Below are 16,368 nucleotides of genomic sequence, written 5' to 3'. Positions count from 1 at the left end.
CGTCACTCCAATGGCGGCAACCCGGCTTCCAGTAGGCCGTCCTCCGGGACTCCGCCTACTCCATCATCGACCGCCGCCTCCAGGACCGCCCACAGGGGCGTCACACCTCCGGGTGGACCAGCGCTCTTGATTCCGGCACCGGTCACCGGGGCAGCGGGAGATAGACCGGGACTCCGCACTGAGGTACAAAGTAGCTGCGTCACACCACACCATGCTCCGCTTCCCGACGCTGTTTTTCTCCCTTCTCTCTCTCCGGAGTACCGAACTAAACTGTCACTGTCGGCACGCTTATATATATCCTTTCCCTGGCAGACTCGTGCCCCATAACTTTATTGTCCTGTGTCTGCCACCATGACAATTCTGTCCTCGAGTCCCTTAGTACCAGTTCAGTGGCTCCAGGCTATTTTGCTAATGTCCAGCCTACTACAATCCATTCTGACAGCCACTGCTCTAGCTACCATTTTACACATATACAGGATTTACCTATACAGGGTCAGGCTTTACACAGTAACCAGCTTATATAATTGCAGGATATCACACCGGCATATATCCTGTGTCCAGTGTGACATATATCCATTGTCCAGTGTGACGACATATATCCATTGTCCAGTGTGACGACATATATCCATTGTCCAGTGTGACGACATATATCCAGTGTCCAGTGTGACGACATATATCCAGTGTCCAGTGTGACGACATATATCCTGTGTCCAGTGTGACAACATATATCCAGTGTCCAGTGTGACGACATATATCCTGTGTCCACTGTGACGACATATATCCAGTGTCCAGTGTGACGACATATATCCTGTGTCCAGTGTGACGACATATATCCTGTGTCCAGTGTGACGACATATATCCAGTGGCCAGTGTGACATCTAACCATTGTGTGACGGCATATATCCAGTGTCCAGCGTGACATATATCCATTGTCCAGTGTACAGGAGCTGTGTCCAGGGGCGGTGTCCAGAGGCTGTGTCCAGTGTGACGGCTGTGTCCATTGTCCAGGGGCTGTGTCCAGTGTGACGGCTGTGTCCAGTGTACAGGAGCTGTGTCCATTGTCCAGGGGCTGTGTCCAGTGTGACAGGCTGTGTCCAGTGTAAAGTAAGAAAAATAAATAAAAGTAATAAATAAAATAAAAACACATTTTTGGAGGATGATGGAGGAGGAAATAGTGGGAGTGCTGAAGCTGCTACCACCAGTCATGACAAGGCCGATACCTCTTTGTATTTGCTGTTTGGAGCATTTCTCTTTTTTTTAGATAGTTTATTAAACTGCCACCCTGTCTGCCCCTGCAGTGCCGCTCTGCCAGGTTGGAAGTGTAAGGTCCACTTGTATGTGATGCCGACTGCTGTCGCTTAGCTTAGTCATCCAGCTACCTCGGTATACCCTTTTGGCCCAACTACAGTAAATGAAAACAATTTTGTAAGCTGTGAAGTGATCAAAATTGACTAGAAATGAGTGGAAACTAATGTTATTGAGGTCAATAATACTTTAGGGGCAAAAACAGGCCCAATTTCTGTTACTTTAGCCATTTTTAGCATTTTTTCATAAAAATCCAGATCCAAAACCAAAACCCACAAGGGTGATTTTGCCAAAACCAATCCAGATCCAAAACACGAAGGGAGATCCAGATCCAAAACCAAAACCCGAAAAAGTGGCCGCCGCACATCTCTACATATTGGGTGAAATGTAATAGGATGAGAGATTCAGAAAGTGAGAGATTTGGTAAGAAATCTCCAGTTTTTTTAAAGCGGCAATCATTTACACTGCAAAACCAGTTTGATTTTGCAGTGTAAATGATTGCCGCTTTAAAAAACCTGGAGATTTCTTACCAAATCTCTCACTTTCTGAATCTCTCATCCTATTACATTTCACCCATAATATTAATAAAACGTGGTATACACCCCGATATGGATTAAATGAGTACTTAAGCATAAATGTGTGTAAGTGTATACGCTCTGACACTTGGATTACAAATAGAAGCTCATCCACTTGGACCAACTCTCCCTCTCCCAATTTTCTCAACTGTTGGACATTTATACACTGGACATCAGAAGGGACACCACCACCTGCTATTCACTGGAGCCTTCCTTCAATCAAGGACTGAACCTACATATCCATACAAAAACAGGATTAGGTTTTAAAGCTTCCAGTCAGGTTTATGGACACCCGCCATTCCAGTTTCCGCAAGTACCAAAGTGGGAGATTGTGATTCCTCAAATCGGGAGAGTAACATTAGGAACAAGTGAGATATTGTGTGTTTATATGCATTTATGCATTTATAAGTATTTATGTAATCCATATCGGGGGGTGTATACCACGTTTTATTAATATTATATGCAATTGCTTTTTAAGTAATATTGATGTTATATTTGCTAGAATAAAAGCATGGAAAAAATTAGGCTTTCATTTTATTCCCCCTCCTGTAGGCACTGTCTGGGGGTTGCTTCTGGGTTCTCTCGCAGTGCTGATGTTCATGGGAATTAGTGTTTTGTGCAACTGCGTATGTGTTAAATCTCTAAAAAGTCACATGTTGTATTAACTTTATGGTGCATACGCACAGAGTCTTGGGGCAGTATTAGGCATTCCTTACTGGGACGTGGTTAAACAGACTCTCAATGATATTCTGTAGGCGATATATTCCTGATCTGTGTGTTATGGGCGTGTCACAGAAGTCGTTGAGGATTCAGATGCTTAATCACGCACATTGGAGGCCACACTCTGGTGGACATTTGGCAACTAGAATGGGGTTTCTGATATTTGTGACTGTAGAGAGCATCCCTAGTCCTATCACATTCATATACAGTACATGCACGTATACACCAGGAAAAGGGCTGTTACTAGCATTAGGATGAAGACACAGACCTGACTGCACAAAGTCGCTATTGCAGTCGCACACGCGTACATCTTAGAATCAGCTACTAAGTTTGTTTCAACTCATAGTTCTAACTAAAAGTACTTGTTGGTTAGTCATGTTCTAACCTTTTCCTCGGGGTAAAAAGTATCTTGTTTCAGGATACACTGACCTTGGTTTTAATTAATTCAGGTGCATATAATGCTTTGTTTTAAATTTAATTAGGTTATATTTACATAGTTTAAATTTATCTGCTAGAGTTCTTTTTGTGCCATGTAAATAGGTTAAAAGGGCTCCAAAGAGCCTTAAGTGTGAGACACAAAACAGGTCAGGTTAAATTGGATTATTCAAAAATTAAGCAGTTTCGAAAACACCTGAAAAACAATTGATTGAAAAGCTAGAAAGTGGATTGTACAGTGCAGTGCTGACTTGGGATAACTGACCAGTACAGTGCTACGTTGACTTGAAATAACTGACCAGTACAGTGCTACGTTGACTTGGGATAACTGAAAAGTACAGTGCTACGCTGACTTGGAATAACTGACCAGTACAGTGCCACGCTGACTTGGGATAACTGACCTACAGTGCTACGCTGACTTGGAATAACTGACCAGTACAGTGCCACGCTGACTTGGGATAACTAACCAGTACAGTGCTACGCTGACTTGGAATAACTGACCAGTACAGTGTCACGCTGACTTGGAATAACTGACCAGTACAGTGCTACACTGACTTGGGATAACTGACCAGTACAGTGTCACGCTGACTTGGGATAACTGACCAGTACAGTGCTACACTGACTTGGGATAACTGACCAGTACAGTGCTACGCTGACTTGGAATAACTGACCAGTACAGTGTCACGCTGACTTGGGATAACTGACCAGTACAGTGCTACACTGACTTGGGATAACTGACCAGTACAGTGCTACACTGACTTGGGATAACTGACCAGTACAGTGCCACGCTGACTTGGGATAACAAGCAGTACAGTGCCACGCTGACTTGGGATAACAAGCAATACAGTGCCACGCTGACTTGGGATAACGAGCAGTAAAGTGCCACGCTGACTTGGAATAACAGACCAGTACAGTACCACGCTGACTTAGGATGACTGACCCGTACAGTGCCACGCTGACTTGGGATAACAAGCAGTACAGTGCCACGCTGACTTGGGATAACTGACCAGTACAGTGCCACACTGACTTGGGATAACAAGCAGTACAGTGCCACGCTGACTTGGGATAACGAGCAGTACAGTGCCATGCTGACTTGGAATGACTGACCAGTACAGTGCCACACTGACTTGGGATAACGAGCAGTACAGTGCCACACTGACTTAGGATAACTGACCAGTACAGTGCCACGCTGACTTGGGATAACAAGCAGTACAGTGCCACGCTGACTTGGGATAACGAGCAGTACAGTGCCACGCTGACTTAGGATGACTGACCAGTACAGTGCCACAATGATTTGGCATAACAAGCAGTACAGTGCCATGCTGACTTGGGATAATGAGCAGTACAGTGCCATGCTGACTTGGGATGACTGACCAGTACAGTGCCACGCTGACTTGGGATGACTGACCAGTACAGTGCCACAATGACTTGGGATAACAAGCAGTACAGTGCCACGCTGACTTGGGATGACTGACCAGTACAGTGCCACGCTGACTTGGGATGACTGACCAGTACAGTGCCACACTGACTTGGGATAACTGACCAGTACAGTGCAACGCTGACTTGGGATGACTGACCAGTACAGTGCCACACTGACTTGGGATGACTGACCAGTACAGTGCCACAATGGCTTGGGATAACAAGCAGTACAGTGCCACGCTGACTTGGGATAATGAGCAGTACAGTGCCATGCTGACTTGGGATGACTGACCAGTACAGTGCCACACTGACTTGGGATGACTGACCAGTACAGTGCCACAATGACTTGGGATAACTGACCAGTACAGTGCCACAATGGCTTGGGATAACAAGCAGTACAGTGCCACGCTGACTTGGGATAATGAGCAGTACAGTGCCATGCTGACTTGGGATAACAAGCAGTACAGTGCCACGCTGACTTGGGATAACGAGCAGTACAGTGCCATGCTGACTTGGAATGACTGACCAGTACAGTGCCACACTAACTTGGGATAACGAGCAGTACAGTGCCACACTGACTTAGGATAACTGACCAGTACAGTGCCACGCTGACTTGGGATAACAAGCAGTACAGTGCCACGCTGACTTGTGATAACGAGCAGTACAGTGCCACGCTGACTTAGGATGACTGACCAGTACAGTGCCACAATGATTTGGCATAACAAGCAGTACAGTGCCATGCTGACTTGGGATAATGAGCAGTACAGTGCCATGCTGACTTGGGATGACTGACCAGTACAGTGCCACGCTGACTTGGGATGACTGACCAGTACAGTGCCACAATGACTTGGGATAACAAGCAGTACAGTGCCACGCTGACTTGGGATGACTGACCAGTACAGTCCCACGCTGACTTGGGATGACTGACCAGTACAGTGCCACACTGACTTGGGATAACTGACCAGTACAGTGCAACACTGACTTGGGATGACTGACCAGTACAGTGCCACACTGACTTGGGATGACTGACCAGTACAGTGCCACAATGGCTTGGGATAACAAGCAGTACAGTGCCACGCTGACTTGGGATAATGAGCAGTACAGTGCCATGCTGACTTGGGATGACTGACCAGTACAGTGCCACACTGACTTGGGATGACTGACCAGTACAGTGCCACAATGACTTGGGATAACTGACCAGTACAGTGCCACAATGGCTTTGGATAACAAGCAGTACAGTGCCATGCTGACTTGGGATGACTGACCAGTACAATGCCACGCTGACTTGGGATGACTGACCAGTACAGTGCCACGCTGACTTGGAATACCTCAGGGGAACACCCAGTGTTTTATGAGCATCCCTTTTAAAATGCTGGGTGTTCCCCTGGGAACATGAAGTCAGCGCCCGCCCCATCTGCGACAAACTTTTGGGCTTTTGGCGAAGTGGCACTAAGGTGCTCACTAGGCAGCAAAGGCATTCTGCCTAGCGAGCCAACTTGAATCAGGCCCAGAATGTGAAGTAGGGCACAACGATGGTGCAGAAAATTAATTAAGGCTCTTCTGTGAGGCATAACATTAGCTAAGGCTCTGCCTCGCCACACTATATAAAATCATTATGAACAAGTCAAAAATCGCTTCGGATCGCATCGATATATCGGCCGATATTGGATCTGATATATCGCCCAATATCGCATACGATATATCGGGCGCCGTGACACTACACAAGTACCATAACATTCATGCCATTAATTCTGTGAAGCATATTTATTCTTCATCTTCATTTCTCATCATCTAAAATCAGGGTAATAAGAAACTAGTTCTTATGGCCAAAGTATGGAGAAAATCATGTAAGAACAGGTTCTAGAGTAAAGCCAGCTCTGAGGAAGAAGCAAGTGTGGGCGCTCGTTTTCTGATTATGCCGCACCTACAGAGACAGTGGCTCACTCATATTGCCATCTGCACCCACTGAAAAACACCTGGAAAATAAAAGATGCGCTGCCCGATACAGAGGAACCAATGAGTCAGTATATCTGAACTATAAACCTATAAACCTTTACTAGCAATTGAACTTACCTCGTAAAGTGACTCATTGTACTCTTTGGTGCCCTCTCCAAGCTCTGAAAAGATAAGATTTTTTGGCACGTGATACGTATGGCCATATCACAGTCCATATACTGTACTCTTCTAAGGGGACTGCATATGCCATATAAAATAAAGGGACCACGGCAGATGTCTCCAATATCTGTTGTAAAACTGGCTGAATTCAGTAAAGTGCTAGAATGGTTCCTTGGAGATTCTGGTCCATATGACATATTAGCTTCACACAGTTGCTGCAGTTGGGCATGGTTTTGCCCTGTAAATGATCCAAGTTTGGCCATTACGCCTCACCATGGATGAACTTGGCCACTATAACATATGTCCCCTGGTGACTGTGGAGGTCACTGTACCGATGGTTTGCAAAACCAGGCTGAGATAACATGTACTTTTGTGACATAATGCTGGAAAAAGATGGGTAGATTAAGTAAAATTCTGACCCTAACATCTACAGGTCATAGGTATGAAGACTCCTTTGACCAGGTCAAAAGTACAGTTCTGGTGTGCCCCGCCGCCTCGAAGTTCCATGTAGGATGCTTGTCCTGTAAGGAAGGACTTCAAGGTAGGGAAGTATGGATGTGCCTGTGCCCATTGTAGCCTCAGTTTTCTACTCAGCTTCTTAGCTGCAGGAATGGAACCTGTTGGGGTCTTCTGCTGCTGTAGACCATCCACTTCAATGTCTGATGAGCTCTGTTGTGTGCGTTTCTGCCTGCCTTCCTATCTTTACTTTAGCCGGTCTGGTTATACTTACCATAGTATGGGAGAAATCAAATGGCTCAACCCTTTTAAACAGCTTCCCCTTTAGAAAGGTGTGATTCATGTATTCACGTATCAAACCATGTAAAGATAAAGTGGACAAGTTGCCCAAACCATCCAATCATCTTCTATCTGTCATTCATCTGACACATCACAGGAAGTATCAAAGGTAAAAACCACAAAAACATCTTTCAGAGACATCCAATATGCACCTTGGGAAAAGCAGTCCTCCTAGAATTCTATGGGGCTGCAATGTTCTGGTATGCACAAAAGGCTTCGGTGATGATTCTATAGATCTATAGATGAAATTGCCTATAGAAGTCTTTGGTCTTCTTTAAGCACTATCCCTCTCTGCACCCATGGCAACTGTGCAGACTGATGGGGGTAGGGCAAAAAAAGTATTTTGACAGTCACTGATTGTGCAAGTTGACCCAATTAAAAAGATGAGAGAGGTCTGTCATTTCCATCATAGGTACACTATAACTGTGAGAGACAGAAAGTTGGGGGGAAAAACAGGAAATCACATTGTATGATTTTCAAACAATTTATTTGTATATTCTTGCAGAAAATAAATATTTGTTAAACTTAATACTTTGTAATATAACCTTGTTTGGCAATTACAGAGGCCAAACATTTTCCTGTAGTTCTTGACCAGGTTTGCACACTCTGTAGCAGGTATCTTGGCCCACTCTTCCATGCAGATCTTCTCTAGATTTGTCATGTTTTGGGGCTGTCACCAGGCAACACGGACTTTCAAAATCCTTGGGTTTGACTGGCTAGGCCACTCCTTGAATTTCAAAATGCTTCTTATGGAGCCACTCCTTCATTGCCCGTGCGGTGTGTGTGGGGTCATTGTCATGCTGAAAGACCCAGCCACGTTCCATCTTCAATGCTGTTACTGAGGGAAGGAGGTTTTGGCCAAAATCTCACGATACATGGCCCCATTCATCCTCTCCTTAATACGGATCAGTTGTTCTGTCCTCTTTACAGAAAAGCAGCCCCAAAGCATGATGTTTCCACCCCCATGCTTCACAGTGGGTATGGTGTTTTTGGGATGCCACTCATTTCTTCTCCCTCCAAACATGGCAAGTGGCGTTTATACCAAAAAGTTATATTTTGCTTTCATCTGACCACATGACATTCTCCCAATCCTCCTCTGGATCATTCAGATGATCACTGGCAAACTTGAGATGGGCCTGGACGTGTGCTGGCTTAAGCATCGGGCTTGAATCCATGACGATGTAGTGTGTTACTAATAGCAACCTTTGTGACTGTGGTTCCTGCTCTCATTGACCAGGTCCCCCCATGTAGTTCTGGGCTGATTCCTCACCATTCTCAAGATCATTGATACCCCACGAGGTGAGATCTTGCATGGAGCCACAGGTGGAAGGAGATTGTCAGTGATCTTGTATTTCTTCCATTTTTTAAGAATTGCGCCAACAGTTGATCTCTTCTCACCGAGCTGCTTGCATATTGTTGAGTAGCTCATCCCTGCCTTTATCTCTACAATTTTGTCCCTGGTGTCTTTTATACAGATAACTAGTTCAAACAGGTGCGATTAATACAGGAAACTAGTGGAGGATAGAAGAGCTTCTTAAAGAAGAAGGAACAGGTCTGTTAAGGCCCCCTTACACTTGTCCAACTTGTTGTCCAACAAATTGGACCTGATTGACTTGATATTTATCGTATGTGCAGGAGGATCAATCTCTTGGTTAGACCCAATGCGCACAGGATTGTGCATTGGGTCCTACACATCAGGCGCATCAGATTTTGTCAGATAAATTGTCCCAATCCATCTGAATTGGGTCAAATCTGACAAAATCTCAAAAATGTAAAGGGCCCCTTACAGTCAGAAATCTCGCTGGTTGGTAGGTGTCCAAATATTTATTTTCCACAAGAATATACAAATACATTTTTGAAAAATCATAGTGTGATTTCCTGTTTTTCCCCCACATTCTGTCTCTCACAGTTGAAGTGTACCTATGATGGAAATGACAGGCCTCTCTTTTTAAGTGGGTCAACTTGCACAATCGGTGGCTGGTCAAATACTTTTTTGCCCCACTGTATGTTTAATATTACTCCCGGAGCAGCTCTTCTTGGATGGTCTGTCCCCGCTGGTAAGTGTACCTGCATATCGACAATAACACATATGCAGCTGTAAAGATAAATATACTGCATACTGCATCCTGCCCATTTTTTTAAATAACAGTTACTGTAGAAGCTGATTGGTAGCTTTGGACAACTTCTCAATTTGTCCATACCTCCCAACTGTCCTGATTTTCGTGGGACAGTCCCATTTTATCTGGGACTGTCCTGTGTCCAACCTGGTCCCATCAATGTCCCGCAGTGGAGTGGCAGTTGGGAGTCCCCCCTGATACTTGCTGCTCTGCATGCGCATACGGTCTATTCAGTGACAATGAGGGGCCATGGCTAGCAGATCACAGAGCTCTGGGCATTAAACCGGAGCGTGGCCTCATGGGAGAGCTGCGATCATAGGCCATGCCCCCAAATTTTGGGGGCGCACACCTTCGGCACGCACAGGGGTACTTGTTTCCTATCTGGGTGCCCAGGTTTTCTACGTACGGCACCGTAATGAAATTGGATCGCATCGCATCGTACACATACACGATATTGAACGATGCGATGCGATCCGATTCGATTTAACATAGGAAACAATGTTAAATTGCTCAATTTAGCCAAATTATCATAGTACCAATAGTAAATGGGCCAAAAACACCCCTGAACATTGAAATGTCCCCCCAAAAGTAGTTGACGCCACCCCGCCATCAACGCGAACCCGAAGCGTGGCGAGCGCAGCGAGCCCGCGAGGGGCGGCGGTACGCGTCCTCCGACCTTTTCATGCCCTACTATCCACTAGGGCGTGGAGTGAGAATAGAATAGTGTGGCGAGCGCAGCGAGCCACCGAGCCCGAAGCGTGGCGAGCGCAGCGAGCCCCGCAAGGGGCCGCGGATACCTTCACAGTTATACGCATCCCCTCGCGGGCTTCCCAGGTGTCCATGGTGACGCGGACACCTGGGAAGCCCGCGAAGGGACACGTTTACCTGTGAAGGTATCCGCGTCCCCTCGCCACGCTTCGGGCTCGGTGGCTCGCTGCGCTCGCCACACTATTCTATTCTCACTCCACGCCCTAGTGGATAGTAGGGCATGAAAAGGTCGGAGGACGCGTACCGCCGCCCCTCGCGGGCTCGCTGCGCTCGCCACGCTTCGGGTTCACGTTGATGGCGGGGTGGCGTCAACTACTTTTGGGGGGACATTCCACTGCTCTGTGGGTTTTTTTGGGGTTTCTGGCCCATTTACCATTCTTCCCTATGCTGATTTGGGTAAATTGATCCATTTAACATTGTTTCCTATGGGAAATCGAATCGGATCGCATCGCATCGTTCAATATCGTGTATGTGTACGATGCGATGCGATCAGATTTCTCTATGGAGAATAGCATGGTGCGCAATTAACTTAGCGGGCGCCCAGATAGGAAACAAGTACCCGCACAGGTGTCCTTCCTCACCTCTGCCCAAAGTTGAGAGGTTTGATTTGTCCACTCTATAGAAAGTTTACAGAGATTGCATTGGGCCTTCCTACATCTATGTCTGTCTATTATTACCCAGTTTTGTTCTATCGCTGCAGCTGAATATACTGCAATTTATAAGACAGTGTTAATAATAATATTCCCCTATATTATATAGTAAATACCTGTACCTTATAGCCAGGGCTATTTTTCAGCAGGCTCCAGCAGGAACTGAGGCCCTTATTCTAGTTCACTCTTTCTGACAAAATATTTCTTAGATGGACAAAATTATGTGCACTGCAGGTGAGGCAGGTGTAAAACCCCACCCAAATCTAATTATCTCTGCACAAGTAACACCTGCCTCACCTGCAGTGCACATGCTTTTGTCCATCTAAGAACTATTTTGTCAGAAAGAGTGAACTAGAATAAGGGCCACAGTTCCTGCTGGAGCCTGCTGAAAAATATCCCTGCTTATAGCCATATATTCCATCGACTATGCAGCGTTTTGAAATGTTGTTTGAGACTTACAGTAAGTAAAATTACTGGTTCATCCTGCTGTTCAGTAATAGTATCCATGTGTAGGAATGACTGTAGGGCAACTGGAACGCCTGCGTATTTGCCTAGGAGTCCATGGGCCCTTATTCTGGTTCACTCGCAAATGCAAATTCCTTTTCATATGGACAAAACCATGTGCACTGCAGGTGGGGCAGATGTAACATGTGCAGAGAGAATTAGATATGGGTGGGGTTTTACTTCAAAGTGAGATCTATATTGCAGTGTAAAAATAAAGCAGTCAGTATTTTCCCTGCACAGAAACAAAATAACTCACCCAAAGCTAATTATTTCTGCACAAGTTACATCTGCCTCACCTGCAGTGCACGTGGTTCTGTCCATTTAAGAAGGATTTTGCCTTCTACGAGTGAACCAGACTAAGGGCCCATGTGTAGAACTGGCCATGCATGTGGAGATTATAGTTCAGGATGACAACGGAACCCATACCTCCCAACATCAACATAAGGGGTGTGGCTCCTGATCTGGGAACACCTCTGTTTGACGTGAGTTGATGCTGTGCTATTCACTACTTCATTGACAGGGGGAGGGGACTCCCAACTGCTCCCACCACGGGACAATGCATGAGGTGGTCTGTGTCGACATGGGGTGTTCTGTGTCGACATGGACACCGTATAAGTGTACCGTGTCCCCTCGCATGGATCACTTAGCACACTATTATATTCGCACCCTATGTCCACTTGGATGGTAAAAAATGAACCGAGTCGGTCTAAACAAAAACTTGAAAAACTCATGTGGACCTTTTCAGTGTTGACCATGTCTATGTTGACCTATTGCTTGAATCAACCTTCTGTCAATGTCCACCTTGAGTATGTAGACCATTTAAAGGTGTCGACCTACCCACTGTCAACTATTAGTGGTCAACCTAGAGTCAATCTCTCATGAGTCCGTATACCAGTCTACTTCGCGTGTGCAAGTCTCCAGAAACATGGCTCCCGCTTTTAGCCGCGAATGCAGCGGCCGGCACTGCACTCCGGAAAGGTCTGCCTCCCGATCCCTCTGGAAAGTAGGCTTGTCTTGCTGGCCAGAGCCCCCTCACCCCCTTCGCCGCTGGTTCAATTACAACAAATCATGTGTCCGTGAAGAGGGGGTGGGGCTAAAATGATGCAATAGTGTCATTTTGTGTCATTTAAGCCCGCCTCCTCTCCATGGCCCGCGAATCATGGAGTTTAATGGCATGGGGGCAGAGCCAAGTGATGTGTTGCCTCTCTGGGCTTCTCCCAGAGAGATGAAAATCAAAGTGGGCAAGTATGATCTAGAAAGGTAATGTTTTCCCAACATCATACAGTATCATTTATTTCATTTTTCTATTGATATAAATGGATATACCGTACAAGCATTGCCCACTTCGCAATAGAATGGCAATAGGAGTAAAATAATCTTTATTATTTATTAGAAAACTTTTGTATAGTCAGCAATTATTTATTTTCACGTCTCTATTTTGTATTAATAGTATACTGTTTGTATAGTAGTAACTGTTATGTTACATAAATACATTTTCATTATGTAATGAGACTGTGGCTTCTTTGCTTCTGATATATTATTTTTACATACTTTGGACAGGAAATTTCATTCATAGCTATAGGATTTGATTTTCACAAATGTAAGCCTTTACACAATTCTGACACCTTGTGGCACGATTGCATATTGCAGGATAGGCAAGGAAATACTATCATCACTTTTATTCATACATGCATTCATCAATTCCTTCAGAAACTAAATACATACCATATGCATTGACTTTAGACCCACAGTTAATGTTTTCCACAAACAATTAAATTAACAATGGGGTCAATTATACAAAAGACATAAAGAATGATATCCTGCCTCACAACATAGAGTATCGTTGGGCCCCAATAACAGGGGGTATCCGGTCAATAGCTCGATATGTCAACACCATATAGTCAACACAGACAGGGTCAACATAAACAAAAGCTCACCAAAAGCAAATGTCGTCATGAAATTGGTCCCTCCTTCATAAATACGGGGATACTGGCAGCAAGCAGAAACATTTTATCAAGACTGACAGCCCTGTCCCACCCATGGGCTGTGGTGTTGTCCCATGGTGGCAGGGCTGCAACTAGGTAATTGAAAGTGGTGCCTTGCTGCACCGCTGGTACATACCTAGTCTGTAGAGCAAGGATGCACCGGGCAAGAGAAGTGCTCTACGTACTCTGCATCCCGAGGGTGCCTCCAGCTTGATTGGGTCACTCGGCGGGGGCAGAGCTACAAGGGTGACTCAACGGGGCGGAGCTAAATGGGGAGCTCGATGGGGCAGTTCTACTCTAGGCCAATGTGGGGCGGAGCTATGTGGGACTCGTGGGGGGGGGGGGGACCTAATGGGACTCAGCAGCTAGAGAAAGAAGGAGAGGAGAGGCTGCTTCAGTTCCAGAGCTGCCCAACCAGTGAGACTGCACTCTGTGGGTGTTTGTAAGCATAGGCGAATCTAGAATTATGGTAATGGGTGGTCCCAGAACTAGACACAACAGCAGGGGGGCCTTTGCGCGGCGTAGCCGCGCTGCAAAAAGGGGGCGTGCCATCATGGAAAGGAGGCGTGGCATCACAAAAAGGGGTGTGGTATTACACTTTAGACCATACACAGTAATGCCCATTACACCATTTAGCAAACTCCGTAATACCCATTACACATAAAGCCACACGCCGTAATGCCAATTACACATAAGGCCACACACCATAATGCCCATTACACATTGTGCCACACATCATGATGCCCATTACATACTATAACAAACCGTAATGCCCATTACATATTTGCCACATAAGTGCTGCTTACCTACGTGCTCATTGCTAGGGGGTTCTTGCTTGATGGCACCATAGTACCCATTACACATGATGCCGCACATCATAGTACCCATTACACATGATGCCGCACACCATAGTACCCATTACACATGATGCCGCGCACCATAGTACCCATTACACATGATGCTGCACACATAATGTCCCTTACACATGATGCTGCACACATAATGACCCTTACATATTAAGCCACACATTATGCGCAACACCCCCACATACCGCCACTTGTAGCGTCCCTTAAGCAATGCCCCCAAAAGTGCCACTTACTGTAAATATTTATATGAGCCTTCGCTGCTGCTGCAGGGAGAGATGGAGAGCGGTACAGCTGCTTCTATGGGGAGAGGAGCAGAGCGCAGCGCAGAGCACGCTCCCACTCCCCTCCTGGTGTCCCCTCTAGCCGAGTGGACATTTGAAATATTGTGCGCGCTGTTGTTGTGCATGACGTCGGGGGAGCACGCCGGGCGCCGGCACCACATGATTAAAGGGGGGGCGGGCTGAGGTGAAAGTGGGGAGAAGAATTGGAGCGGAAGCTGCAGGGGTGACAGTTATTGACAGCTGGGCAGAGAGCAGGGGGCTGCCTGGCTGTATTCAGAGCACTGCAGGTCACGGCTGTTTGAAATAATACCCCCTTTCACAACAGAAAATGCAGGGATTTACCCGGGAATATGGTCCCAGGATCATGCAGGGACATTCCCAGGCTGACCCCTTATACACCAGCCTAGTCCCTGCATTTTCTGGTGTGAGGGGGAGAGACAACCACTCCCCTCTCCCTACCCCCCTTTAACCAACCAGCTATAACTTTGGAACCAACTGACCCATTTACATATTGAAGAACTTTTGAGTTGGCTTTGAATGATTTTGGTCCCGTGAAACTGGGCTGTTTGATTTCAGAGAAATCTGCCCTCAAAGAACTTAAATTACATTTAAGAAATGAAAAAAAAAAAAAACAGTTTAACCTCAATATCCCTGGAACCAATTAACCCATATGGATCCAGCCTGGAATCAGATTGAAGGCCCAGCGATTTGGGTTCGACTGAGATCAACCTCGAGCTTCAGTGATGCCGAAGGGGGAACTGGCAGCCGTTGAACTGGGTGGGGGTCGGAATGAGTGGGTCCCATGTTATCCTATAGGGAAAACGTTCCAGCTTTGCCTGGCAGTATCTCCGGTTCCCAGGTGGCTAGAGACACAGGGCTGGTCTCGTTGGAAAGCCCCATCCCTCAGCTACAAAATGGGCTAATGGGTGGTCCTGTGCACCCCCGGACCACCCCTTAGATTTGCCTATGTTTGTAAGGTAAGAGTGAGTGTGTGTTTTGAGGTGGTTAGGGTCATGCTGTGGGCAGTGCCGTCCCCCAGCCCACACGCCCGCCCGAGTAAAAGTTAAACACCCCCCCCCTTTACCCCTCCGCATGCCGCTTGCTGCATTCTTGGCAGATCTGCGCCGTGGTCCGGCACTCCTCAAACTCCTCCTAATGAAAACTGAACCTCCCAAAATGGGTGCTCCTAATAGCAGCCATTTTGGGAGGGTCAGTTTTCATTAACACTGCAGCAGGAGGCAGGAGGAGACGGAGACCGCACAGACAAGTAATTGGTGAGTCCCGGCCCGTGTTAGGGTTAGGCACTAGTGGAGAGGATTAGGCTGCCGGGGTGCTTCAGTGTGATAGAGCGCAGGATGCAGGGTGAGGGTGTGAGTAAAGCCCCATACACACGGGGCGATTCTAGCTTATATTGCCAGGGATATGGCCACTGGTCGCTGGTCGGAGGAGCATGCTCCTGCGATCAGCTGTTTTCCCCAGCAGAGAGTCTCCTTTTTATCAGAGACCATCTCTGGTCGCTGATGAAAACAGGACACTGATCAATATATTGCTCTGTGTGTACAGAGCTTTAGTGTGATAGAGCGCAGGTCACAGGGTGAGGGATTGCGTTGGTGTGAGAACGCAGGTGATCAAAATTGACTAGAAATGAGTGGAAACTAATGTTATTGAGGTCAATAATACTTTAGGGGCAAAAACAGGCCCAATTTCTGTTACTTTAGCCATTTTTAGCATTTTTTCATAAAAATCCAGATCCAAAACCAAAACCCACAAGGGTGATTTTGCCAAAACCAATCCAGATCCAAAACACGAAGGGAGATCCAGATCCAAAACCAA

The sequence above is a fragment of the Crinia signifera genome, chromosome 3 (genome assembly GCF_055691185.1).
Source record: "Crinia signifera chromosome 3, ASM5569118v1, whole genome shotgun sequence".
Classification (NCBI taxonomy): domain Eukaryota; kingdom Metazoa; phylum Chordata; class Amphibia; order Anura; family Myobatrachidae; genus Crinia; species Crinia signifera.
Note: the sequence above shows the minus strand (reverse complement) of the source record.